Source organism: Wyeomyia smithii, chromosome 1 (assembly GCF_029784165.1).
Source record: "Wyeomyia smithii strain HCP4-BCI-WySm-NY-G18 chromosome 1, ASM2978416v1, whole genome shotgun sequence".
Taxonomy (NCBI): domain Eukaryota; kingdom Metazoa; phylum Arthropoda; class Insecta; order Diptera; family Culicidae; genus Wyeomyia; species Wyeomyia smithii.
The window spans coordinates 186032416-186045904 of record NC_073694.1 but is presented as its reverse complement, the minus strand read 5'-3'; the positions used below and the strand labels follow the sequence as shown (position 1 = coordinate 186045904).

The following is a 13489-nucleotide window of genomic DNA, read 5'->3' as shown; positions in this document are numbered from 1 at the left end:
GAGGCGTATAGAAGCATCGCTGGATGACCTGTTTGTATACCGTCAATTTATTCACGACGGATAATTTCGATTTTCGGTTGATTAGCGGGTACAACTTCTTCATTAGCACTAAGCTTTTCGTTACTGTTTGTTCAATGTGGGGGCGATAAAGTAGCTTATGATCATAGGTCAAACCAAGGTAGCGAACATTTGACGACCAGGGAATATCCACATTGTTCAACCGAATCTTTGTTGTCGACACCAAACGTTGACTATTCCGATGTGGGAAGACTATGGTCTGAATTTTTGCTGCATTCACACAAATTTTCCATGAGGTGAGGTAATTCACAAAGACGTTAAGCCCAGTTTGCAGCTTTTTAACTATTTGGTTGATCTGTCTGCCCTCGTACATAATGGCGGTATCTTCAGCAAACAGCGACAGGATGCCTCCATTGGGTAGTTCAGGAATATCTGATGTGAATAAGTTGTACAGAACAGGACCAAGGATGCTGCCCTGTGGAACACCAGCTCCTACGTCGTATGGATCAGACAGGCCACCCAGCACACAGACCTGAGATTTGCGCAGCGTAAGATAGTTTTGCACAATCTTCACTAGATAAACGGGATAGTTGTAGCGCTGTAGCTTGTAGATAAGCCCGTCGTGCCACACGTTGTCGAATGCTTTTTCTATGTCCAGGCAGGCCATGGCAGTTGTTTTAGATAGCTCCTTGTTCCGATTGATGAGTTTTGTTACTCTCTGCAGTTGATATGTTGTTGAATGGCCTCTGCGAAAACCGAACTGTTCGTCCAGGAATATGTTGTTCACTTCTGCGTGGCACAGAATACGGCTGTAGATGCATCGTTCGAATACCTTGCTGAGGGCAGAAAGCAGACTGATGGGACGGTAGCTTTTGGGGCATGTGGGATCATTTCCTGGTTACAAAATGGGAATCACTTTCGCCAGTTTCCATTTTGTTGGAAAGTACGCCAATTCAAGGCATCGGTTGAACACTTTTTCCACCACAGACAAGGCTGTTGGTCCAAGGTTTTTGAGCACAAGGTTGAACACTCCGTCAAATCCGGGAGCCTTCATGTTCCGAGAGAATTTAATGTTGTTTTGTACCTCGTCCACTGTTATCCGCTGATCGGTGTGCGGGCCAGAATTACTATCGATTCACTGACAGCTGGTTCGATTCCACTCACAATATCACGACCAAGATTGTGGGAAGCGGCAAAATGCTGAGAGATAGCACAAGCCTTTTCGCGGGAAGTTAGCAAAGTTTCACTATTCACTATTAATGGCGGAATGGGTTTTGGTTTGTTCTTCAACACTTTAGCCACACGCCAAAATGGCCGTGAGCAGTTGGGCAAATTACGTAATTCGGTTGCAAACTGTCTGTTTTTCACTTTCTCCAGACGTTCTTGAACGATTTTTGTCAGCTGTCTAGCGTAGAATCGGTGCCTAGGGTTGCGGGTACGTTGATATTGCCTTCTCAGCGAGTTTCGCAAGGAAATTATGCGCTTGGTGTTATCGTCGATTTGTGCAAACTTACGTGTCACTGGAACAGATGGGATGTAGCGGCACTCTGCTTCCTGGATGACGACTATCATGGACTGTAGAGTACGATCGATGTCTCCAGTGCTGTTCAAAGTGATGTCCGCATCAAGATGGTTTTCAACATACCGCTGCAGCTGAACCCAATTTGCACGATGGTAATTTCTTCTTTGTTGAACTTGACGCCGCTCTACGTTAGCACCAATCTCAGCGATGACCGGAAGATGATCCGAGGAGAGCTCTGTTATGGTTTTCGGAATCGAAAATCGATCGGTGATGTTGGTCAGAAAAATGTCAAGCTTAGAGCCTACACCACCAGGAGAGATGTAAGTTGGCAATTCCGGATGAGCGGGATAGTAATATCCAGCTTCGGAATCTTCTACGATGATGTTACCATTTGAGTTGCACCTGGAGTCACCCCAAGCGGAGTGGCGAGCATTGAGATCACCTGTGATGACGAAATTACCTCCTCTTCTAGACAGCTTTTGGATGTCGTTCTTCAATTTCACCGTGGTTTCATTTGTCCGACGAGACTGCTTCGGACAATAGACCGCAATAAATGTGAGTGGTCCATCAGTGGTGGTAATTTCGATTCCTATAGCTTCGACAAAGGTTGTGTTGAAACTCGGTAGTGATTTGTATGGTAGTCCTCTCCTTATAGCGATTGCAACCCCGCCCCCAGCTGAGGTTGCGCGGTCCAGTCTGACTACCGAGTGTTCCGGCAGGCAGAAGTTTATGTTCGGCTTCAAATGTGTTTCGGTTATTGCAGCGACATCGATGTGGTGTGTGTTCAGAAAATGTAGAAGTTCTAACTTCTTGTTGGCCACAGAGCGGGCATTCCAGTTAAGGATTCGAAAGAATGGATCCATGACGGTAGTAAAAAGTCATCATGACCGCAATCTGTTCCTGGTTGGTGCGACAAGCCTTTGTTTGCTGATCGAGTCTAAGAAACAGCGTAGCTAGCTGTTCCATCGAGTACAAATTGCTACTTGCTGGGGGCATGCTGGCAGCTTGTGCATAACTCAAAAATCCGGGGGGGTCCCGGCTAGGAACACCACCAGTTGGAGGAGGTGGAAACGGCAACGTACTTGAGGTCGCTGGCGGGGTTGGTGTAACGCTTGGTTGTACACTTTTTCTATTCGACGGTCGCTGGCGATTGGCAATTTCACTTCGAATTTTGATAAATTCTGCTCGATTCGGACAGGAACGGCTGTTCGTAGCATGCTCTTTGTCACAGTTGAGACACTTGATTTGTTCGGCTTCCTCAACAAGACAATCCACTGTTCGATGCGGACCTGCACATTTCATGCAGCGACTCTTGATGTGGCAATTCTTTGTGCCATGTCCATAGTTCAAGCAATTGGAACACTGCGTGACATCGCGATGAATCGGTTTGTATCGCTCCCATTGCACGATGATGTTGAATAGGGCGGTGATTGTTTTCACTGTGCTCAGTGTAGTTGAACCCCTGGTCAGGTGGATCAGGTATAACTGATCACGATACTTGATGGCTTTGTTGTGTCTTATCATTTTGTATACTGCTTCCACTTCTAGGCCGCAAGCGACAAGCTCCGTTTTTAACTCGTCCAGTTCCAATTCCGGTAAACCACGCAGTACAACTTTGAATGGTTTTGTAGCTGCAATATCGTGAGTAAAATACTCCGCTTTTGTTTGCTTCAGGTAAGTCTCTTGCCTTGTAATGTGGGGTGGATGGAACGACGATTTTGAAGCCGTCCGTGCATAGCCTCAGGGTAGCTATCAGCCCTTTACTGATAAGTTCATTGAAGTGTTGCCTTAGTCCAGGCGGGAAACCTTTTACGTAGAAAGGCAGCATTTTCTCCTTCTTTTCCGTTTTCTCGGTAGTTTGGTCAGCCAGCGATGCAAACTTGTTAGCAGCTAGTATCTTCTTGGCGATTCCATCATCCTTTTCAGCAGGGTCACGAGGACGCTTATTGTTTTGCTCTTTACTGGCACCCGTTTTTCCCATTTCGTTGGGACACGACAACGTACTGTTGTATAACGAATGCGATAGGTAAAATAAACGAATGCGATAGGTAAACTAAAACTTTCAGTTGTTGTAACAAACACGTCTGTACACACCAAGCGTGAGACGAAGAATGATATGAGCGGCTCCGGCTGAAACAGGCTTTTATATAGGCCAAATAGCATGTTTTCAATTGCAAGGTATATGATCCTGTCGACCGTGCTTGGGAAGCAAGCATATAACGATCAATCAGAGGTCGAATTTTTCGTTTTGACAAGGCTTGACTATTTTCAATAGTACAATAGTGTGAATAATAAAATTACAATTATGTTATTTTGGGAAGAATCTTAGAAGATTTTCCAATCTATTGCTGCAAGAACGAAGGAAATCCATCGAATACTAACCGATTTATTAGCATTTGAAATTGGACATATTTTTCACTTTTTCCGGTTTTAGATTTTCATTTCACATCCCTATGTAGCCGAACTTCCTGAGAGAAGTATTCTACTTCAAAACATAGGAAAAAATTCAATAATCAACGAAAACCGAATATACCGATGCGAAAATGGAAAATTGGAGAGGAAGGAGATCTATTGTTGCCCGTAAAAATTGTATTGACGGATGAAAACTCAATGCAGAACTTAGTAAATATGCAAACTCAAATGCAATCACAGAATTCAAAAACATTTTACAACGCGTGTGGGAGGAAAACAATTTGCCGTCCTCGTGGAGACAGACTTAACTGGTCCCTATTCCTAAGCAAACACATCCAAATAACGAAAACGATTACCGCAGAATCGTACTAAACGAGCTTATAAGTTGCACACATCCCATGGGTTATCACCAGGCTGCATTCCTGCAAAATCGATCAACAATGGTTGTTAAAAGGGTACTTGAAGAGAAATGGAATGCGGGAGATGATTTAGTCTTGATGTCACTCGATATCAGCAAAGCTTTCGATAATATATCGTTGAAAGATCTTCCAAAGATTTTGCATCAAAAAAAGGAATGGGCAAAAATCAACAAGGGAAAGCCGCAGAAAGGGCATCAAACAGGGGTGCCCTCTGTCCCCGTACTTGCTTGACCTAATTATAGAGGATGTTCTAAAAAACGGAAGCAGAACTCAATGTTTTTTTGTGTTAGACCAAGAACACAACATTCGATACCCCATAATCTCAGTTTACGCAAACGGTATATTAATAATCGCTTGTAGTAAAGAGCAGTTAGACATAATCGTCCCCGTATTAAGGTGAAACGGGACGGAATCCATGCATCATTGCATCATTGTTGACACCACTACAACTTTACACTCATATGTGGTTGTATTGGTGCAACACGGTAGAACAGTACATGGTTGCCAGATTATTTTATTTAACTTAATGTTAGAAATTCAACGAATTTATCGATATAAACATATTTTATATATTTATATCAATGGTAACATTTTTTTTGTATTACATGCTTTTAAAGAAGCCTAGAGCGCCTTTTAATAAAAAGTACGAAATAGATATTTTTCCAAATTTAATTAAGTCAACGGTCGGCTTCGATCAGCTGTGCCGCAACGTTCTGTGGTGCTGCACAGCTTTTGAAAACTCACATTCAAAACAATTTGCAAGAATAAAAAGGTAAACAAATGAAAAGGAATTTATCTCACCTTTACATTCGGCAGACTGATCAGAATATACCACATCGTTTAAGATATGTACAGGAACGTTAATAGATGATGAGGTTTCACAATCGTCGGAACTTGTAAGTTTTTGTTTTCTCGATTTATCTAACAGGTTGCTCCACGGATTTTCATATGTCCGTGCCAAGGGATCAACAAGATTTCTCTTCATTTTTTTGGCGATCTCGATGATCATAAGTGTAAAGAGAAAAGTATACGTAGTTTTTTTTTTCTTTTTTCCCGTGTGGACTCATCACTGCGACCAGAGACATTTTGATCTATTGTGATATTGCCCAGGTGTTTTCTGTATTCCGCACTTCATATTATTGGCAGTATCACTATTGAAGTGAATGATACGTTTTTTTTTTTATTTATTTATATCCGTGCTTGTGTGTGAGAGTTTACCCTTCCATTTCAAGCTTACTGCTCTACTATACCGAGCCTCTTTTCTATCCTACCAATATCGCCAAATTACAATTCCCTGAACTGAGACTACACCTAACGTTCCTCTCTGGCCAGGTTTATTCTAAGAGGGACTTATTATGTCAAGAGGGAGGAGTCTTATCGAACCTCGTTCCTCCTTCCAACACCGCGTCACAATCACAATTCCCTGAAGAGGTACTCATGCTTCACCTCTTGTAGGACTTATATTTTTGTCAAAAGGAAGGAGTCGTATCGAAACCTCGTTCCTCCAGCCAAGACCGCGTTATAATTACAATTCCCTGAAGAGAACTATTATACGTTACTCAGAACAGTTTTATTATAAGAGGGACTTTTTTTTGTTAGGATGAAAGTCAGCAAGGGTACTATAGAATTCAGCTTGAAGGAAGGGTATGTAGTAGAGAGCCTGAGAATGAACCCATGTTAAAGTCCTTTGACAACCAAATGGCCTGATTCTACTAAGATTCGAACCCACGACCACTCGCTTATCAAAGCGGACTCTGTAACCTTGTGGCAACGAAGCTCTCTCTATACGCAGTTTGAGTGATTACGCGACTCGTACGTGCCGGTATTCGTGGAAAACATTCTAGTGGCTACCGGCGTGAGAATATAAACAAAACTGGGAGAGAAAAAATAGCGACGTGAACAAAAAAGCAAGATTAGAACGTTTTGAGGGTTTTACGCCAAAACCAAATGTGCAAATTTATTGAACTAGGTGCTCTGGTGCTGGGTTAGCATTTCGACAATAAACAATTGCAGGTTAGTTGTATAATTTATGATATTTATTGAGGCACTCTCGAAATGCATTAGTATGCAGGAGAAAGCCATCGCTCCTGCCACGCTTGGATTCGGTCCCGATTCACCTTGAAGAAACATCTTGAGGAGGTGAATTTGACACTGAACCCTACAAAAACTAGAACACCTACAGGAGAATCACCCACATCGTTGAAAATTTATGGACTTTCATTTGAGACATCGAAAGAACTCAGCTATTTGGGAGCGACAATAACTGACAGACTATGCCGTTTCAAAACTATAAAGACCCGATGCAAAAAAGCGATTAAATCTTCGAAAGCTGTTATTGCATTTGCAAAAGAGAACAAACCCAGCTTAGAAATTGTGAAATTGATTAGAATTATTTGTCCAACAATGACATTTGGATCTCAGGTATCAGTGATTACCAAACACACTCGAACGGCCATGCGGAAGTATGAGAGGCAAATAGTGGCTGAATTGGCAGGTTGTTGTATTGCAGAGGGAATAGAAAATAGCGGGAATCAAATACTTCAAGGGAAAACTGTGACCAAAAAAGATTAGAGCTTTACAAATGAGGTAGTGGAGCCATATAATAAGGATGGACGACAATCACCTACTCGGACTAGCTGCTAGGTACAAGAAGGATCATAAAAAGGGAGGAAGACCTGCCTACACATGGCTAGATATCATTGGACAGAATGTTGAAAGGTATGGAGATTTAAGTCTAGAAGAATGGTAAGATTTAGCCAGATACAGAGAAGAAGTGACAAATAAAATTGAGGAAATTTATGATAAATACGAATCAATGGATTCAGATTAGAGTCTAGAATAAAAGGTTTTAATGTTGCAATCTTAATGTGTAATTTTATACGGGGATTCGACTGTGACACTAAATTTGATTTTGTTTCGGCTTAGCAGTCTCAATAAAAACAGCGCTGATCTCTATGGGGTCATCGCCAACGTTTCGATCCGGTTGGTTGGGATCTTCATCAGGGCCTATTTTAAAAATTTTTATTCCATTACATAAAAAAAAACATAGAAAATTGTACATAAATTACATTTAGCTAACAACAAAACAGAAAGAACTCACTCGACACTAATCAGCTTGTACAGTTACAGAAAATATCCTACGTGTGGAAGTCAGGTTCGAAAGGGGGGAATTGCACTGCGTCTGAAACATCTATTCTAGCTCTATTCTCACTTTTTTAAATTTACTCTAACACTTTAATACAATTGTTTTATTTTGCTAATTAGCGGCTGCTATTTGGGTTCAACTGTTTCCCGCAAAAAGATGGTGTACGATGGGGGGTTGTGTTTGTGTTTGTGTTGGGGGGGTGTTATTTAAAGTTGTGTGTTCGGTTCTACTCTTTTTTGACGACGCATTCCTCATCTCTCTTCGATCTTTGATCGAGAGTAAGCGATTTGCGTACGCACAGCTTAGGTTGTCGGTGTCAGTCCGATGGTTGACCGTGTTGGTTGTAGTTGCGATGTGGCACATCTCCAACACTTGCAGAGCTTGTGATTTGTAGGCACTGTCGAGGATGGCTGGCGTGTTAAGGTCGAAGCGGTGGTTGTACTGGATGCAGTGATCGATCATTGCTGTCTTTCCCCGGAGTTGTTGGATTTCATGATTTTCGTTTTGGTGGCCATTGGACAGCAGTTTGTCCAGTGTATTTACATGTGACTGGTGTCCGTACATACGACAACGAAGTTTGTTCGACGTCATACCAATGTACTTGCCGTGGCAGTTTCGGCAAGCAATCTGATATACAACGTTACTTTTGTTTTTGTACGGTACAGGGTCTTTAGCTGTGTGATATAAGTGCCCCACAGTGTTTTGGTTACTGGAAGAGATGCTCGTAGTTGGGTCGCTGTTTTGGAGAATCTTTTTGATGGTGGTAGAGAGGCCATGGATGAACGGAATAGATTTGAAGCTGGATGGTTTTTCTACTCTGTCATCCCTCGCTGGCTGTATCAGCAGTCTGCTAATTGGTTTATGCGGATAGTCATTTTTACGGAGCTGACTGTAGTGACCTGGTTCTTCTCTTCGTCAGTTTTGATGGTACTTAGCCCACGGACACGGTCAATGAAATTACGTACTACAGCCAGCTTTTGGTCGGTAGAGTGGAAGGAGTGGTAGTTTAGTATTCTACCTGATGATATTGGTTTAGCGATAACACAAGCCCATGTTCCAGTGCAGTTCATACGAAAGTATGTAGACGACCTTTTTCTCGTCCTGCACAAAGATCAGGTAGACCATACTCTCGCCATATTCAATGAACAAAACCCCAACATTAAGTTCACGTGTGAAACGGAGGATCGAGGAAGGTTACCGGTCTTAGATCTGCTTGTAGTAAGGCACGACGACGGCAGCATAAAAACCGATTGGTATGCTAAACCAATATCATCAGGTAGAATACTAAACTACCACTCCTTCCACTCTACCGACCAAAAGCTGGCTGTAGTACGTAATTTCATTGACCGTGTCCGTAGGCTAAGTACCATCAAAACTGACGAAGAGAAGAACCAGGTCATCTACAGTCAGCTCCGTAAAAATGACTATCCGCATAAACTAATTAGCAGACTGCTGATACAGCCAGCGAGAGATGACAGAGTAGAAAAACCATCCAGCTTCAAATCTATTCTGTCATCCATGGCCTCTCTACCACCATCAAAAAGATTCTCCAAAACAGCGACCCAACTACGAGCATCTCTTTCAGTAACCAAAACACTGTGGGGCACTTATATCACACAGCTGAAGACCCTGTACCGTACAAAAACAAAAGTAACGTTGTATATCAGATTGCTTGCCGAGACTGCCACGGCAAGTACATTGGTATGACGTCGAACAAACTTCGTTGTCGTATGTACGGACACCAGCCACATGTAAATACACTGGACAAACTGCTGTCCAATGGCCACCAAAACGAAGATCATGAATCCAACAACTCCGGGGAAAGACAGCAATGATCGATCACTGCATCCAGTACAACCACCGCTTCGACCTTAACACGCCAGCCATCCTCGACAGTGCCTACAAATCACAAGCTCTGCAAGTGTTGGAGATGTGCCACATCGCAACTACAACCAACACGGTCAACCATCGGACTGACACCGACAACCTAAGCTGTGCGTACGCAAATCGCTTACTCTCGATCAAAGATCGAAGAGAGATGAGGAATGCGTCGTCAAAAAAGAGTAGAACCGAACACACAACTTTAAATAACACCCCCCCAACACAAACACAAACACAACCCCCCATCGTACACCATCTTTTTGCGGGAAACAGTTGAACCCAAATAGCAGCCGCTAATTAGCAAAATAAAACAATTGTATTAAAGTGTTAGAGTAAATTTAAAAAAGTGAGAATAGAGCTAGAATAGATGTTTCAGACGCAGTGCAATTCCCCCCTTTCGAACCTGACTTCCACACGTAGGATATTTTCTGTAACTGTACAAGCTGATTAGTGTCGAGTGAGTTCTTTCTGTTTTGTTGTTAGCTAAATGTAATTTATGTACAATTTTCTATGTTTTTGTTTATGTAATGGAAAAAAATTTTTAAAATAGGCCCTGATGAAGATCCCAACCAACCGGATCGAAACGTTGGCGATGACCCCATAGAGATCAGCGCTGTTTTTATTGAGACTGCTAAGCCGAAACAAAATCAAATTTAATGTGTAATGTTTTTATGTACCTGAAGTAAAACTCCACATATACGGTGATTTCAACCAACGCAACATTGATTTTATTCCGGACATCGATAACCATAGCATTTTACTTCCTATTATTGGCGAAAATGAAACGCTGCAACTTCTTTCTGATAAAACCTCTAGTCTTGGTCTTAATCAAATAAATCATGTGAAAAATGGACAAAATTGTTATCTAGATCTGTTAATGTCCAACATTAGTGAAGACTTTTGTGTGACGAATTCATTACAACCATTATGGAAGAACGAAGTTTATCATACAGCAATAGAGTTTTCTTTATTTGTGCATGTGAATAAAAGACCTGACGAATATGAATTCGAAGATGTTTTTGACTTTCAGTCAGCAAACTATGATGAATTAAAACATAAACTAAATAGTATCAACTGGCAAGATGTATTGTTTGAAGACGGAAACGTCGATTCGGCTATAGAATATTTTTATAACATATTATCTGATTTATTTATTAGCGAAATACCATTGAAAAGAATAAGACGTCATGGCAATTCCAAATACCCAGTCTGGTACAATAGACAAATTAAAAACTTAAAAAACAAAAAACAAAAAGCACATAAAAAATACAAAACTCATAAAAATCGTGATGCTTTAACAACTTATCTTAACATTTGCGGCGAATTAAACGATGCCATTAGTAACGCGTTTGAAGAGTTCACATTAAAGACTGAGCTTGAAATCAAATCCTGTCCAAAAATTTTTTTCAAATATGTTAAATCAAAGTTAAAATCTGAAAATTTTCCTTCAAAAATGCAACTGCATGACAAAGTTGAAGAGAACCCGGCATACATCTCTGATCTATTTGCTGATTTTTTTCAACAAAATTATACAACTTTCTCAGAATCTGATCGTGACTATACATTCTTCACCAACTTTCCTGAGTTTCCCAACTATTTCAATATTGAACATGTCAGCGCACGCGAAATTGAAGATACTTTAAAAGCTCTGGATGCGTCTAAAGGTCCGGGACCAAACGGAATTCCGCCAGCATTCATGAAACATTTAGCTAAAGAGCTAACTTCCCCACTGTTTTTGATTTTCAATATGTCGCTGGAATCCGGTTGCTTCCCGAAATTCTGGAAAAACTCATATCTAGTGCCTGTGTTCAAATCTGGTAAAAAAACCGACATTAGCAACTATCGAGGCATGGCCATTCTTTCCTGTATACCTAAGCTTTTTGAAGCAATAATAAACAAAAAGTTATTCCACCAAATAAAAAATAGAATTACCCCAACGCAACACGGTTTTTTCAAAGGGCGCTCAACAACAACTAACTTACTCGAGTTTATTAACTTCTCTTTAAACGCAATGGATAAAGGTAATTATGTTGAAACCTTGTATACTGACTTCAGTAAAGCTTTCTATCGCATTGATATACCCCTGCTTCTCTTCAAGTTACGAAAAATTGGAATTCATCCACAATTACTCAAATGGATTGAATCGTATTTGACAGATCGTCAACAAACAGTCAAATTTAAAGGTAGAATATCGAAACCTATTCAGGTAACCTCAGGAGTTCCTCAAGGCTCTCACTTGGGCCCTCTACTATTTATATTATTTGTAAACGACATTTCCTTTATTCTAAAACATGTAAAAATTCTTATTTATGCCGACGATATAAAACTTTTCATTGAAATTAAAAACGCTGATGATGTAAATATTTTTCGTAACGAGATAAAATATTTTTACATTTGGTGTAAAAAAAGCCTTCTTCAGCTGAACGTCAAAAAATGTAGTTCGATGGCTTTTGGCAGAAAAAGAAACATGCCAAGCAATATTATTTCCTTAGGAGATCAGGTAGTAGAGAAAAGTGAACGAGTTAGGGACCTAGGAGTCATACTCGACTCAAAATTAACATTCACTGATCACTACAATACAATTATTAATAAGGCTAGTAACATGCTCAGTTTTATAAAACGTTTCTGCTATAATTTCCAAGATCCATACACAATAAAAACACTTTATAATTCCTATGTCAGGTCACTTTTAGAATACTGTAGCATTGTATGGTCTCCGTTTTCTGCAACACATGTAAACAGAATAGAATCAGTGCAAAAACAATTCCTGTTATATGCACTTAGTAATCTACGATGGACGTCATTTCCCCTACCATCATATGACGAACGCTGCAGACTAATTGACATCCAATCATTAAAAGCCCGTCGTGAATTCGCAATGTTGTCATTTGTTAACGATATCGTATCTCAACGTGTCGATTCACCCTAAATATTATCAAAACTCAATCTTTATGTACCTTCTAGAAATTTACGAACTCGGACTTTGTTTTCTTTAAATCATCAACGAAACAATTATGCTAAATACGGGCCAGTTAATCAAATGATGTTAGTGTATAACCAACACTGTGAAGCAATTGACTTTTCTATGTCGAGAACTAAATTAAAACAATATTTCAATTCAACGCGCAATTTAAATCGATAGGAAACATTCATTGTAATAATCCGTCAAGTGAAGAAATTATTATTCAATTATGTATAAACTCTTTTTTTTTGCTCCCACTAGTATAAATAGCATATAGCTTGTAAGTTAGTTTTAAACATATGTAGTCTACTTTTGTTTGATGAAATAAATAAATATGTTGTAATCGTGAAGTGTGGTCGTGAGTATGAAAGGAAATATGAAAGCAGACGATTCAAGATACTCATTAAGGTAAATTACTTAAGCTTATATATATTACTTATATTTTTTAATTTGTTTCTCTAAATTACATTCCTCTACTATGTCAAATAGAGAACCTTTACATGTAACCTCACCTACTAACACAATACCCTTAACTCTGTAACATCTTTGAAGATGGGTATGGGTTCCCTGCACCTTCTTAAGTAGATGTTGAACTAACATTCCTGCTTCCCTTCCTCAGGGATTATAAGGACGTAGCCAAGTATCCAATGAAAGTTTTGTTTGCAGATCACATCATCTGGAAGGAAGATACTAGTCCCAAGCGTCTTTCTTGCGACAACAGCTGATGTATTTGTGAAATTATCATTATATTTTTTTCTCTCAACTGTTCATTGGATAGCCACCTACGATGTGTAGAATCTCTTATGCTATGCTAATATTAAAAACCAAGTCCGATTTATGAATCGTTATTTCGCGTGCATAGCAGTTGTCATGGTTATAAAACGATTTGAAGATTTTTAATCATCGAAGTAGGCGTGTATTTGTATTATTATGCTTTAAGATGGTTATTTATTTGCCATCGTGGACGCGAATAGCGGCGCGAACCGATTCACCCTGCCGTAAGTAGAGCTGTACATTGAAGCACGGCAGGGTGAATCGTTTCGCGCCGCTGTTCGCGTCCGCTTTGCCTAGGTCCTAAGGAACATCAGCGAACGGCGTTAATAGTAGATGGACGGTGCTTTATTATTCCT

The 13489-nt window shown here is 40.3% G+C and overlaps 2 protein-coding genes across 2 annotated transcripts in view; one reads left to right on the top strand and one right to left on the bottom strand.

Moving 5' to 3' along the window:
* Positions 1–13489, top strand: part of LOC129733887 (uncharacterized) — a 302189-nt gene that overhangs the window by 181886 nt on the left and 106814 nt on the right. The window lies entirely within an intron of this gene.
* The window catches only part of LOC129733883 (synaptic vesicle glycoprotein 2B-like), a 70146-nt gene that overhangs the window by 8196 nt on the left and 48461 nt on the right, over positions 1–13489 (bottom strand). The gene's annotated exons all lie outside the window — the stretch shown is intronic.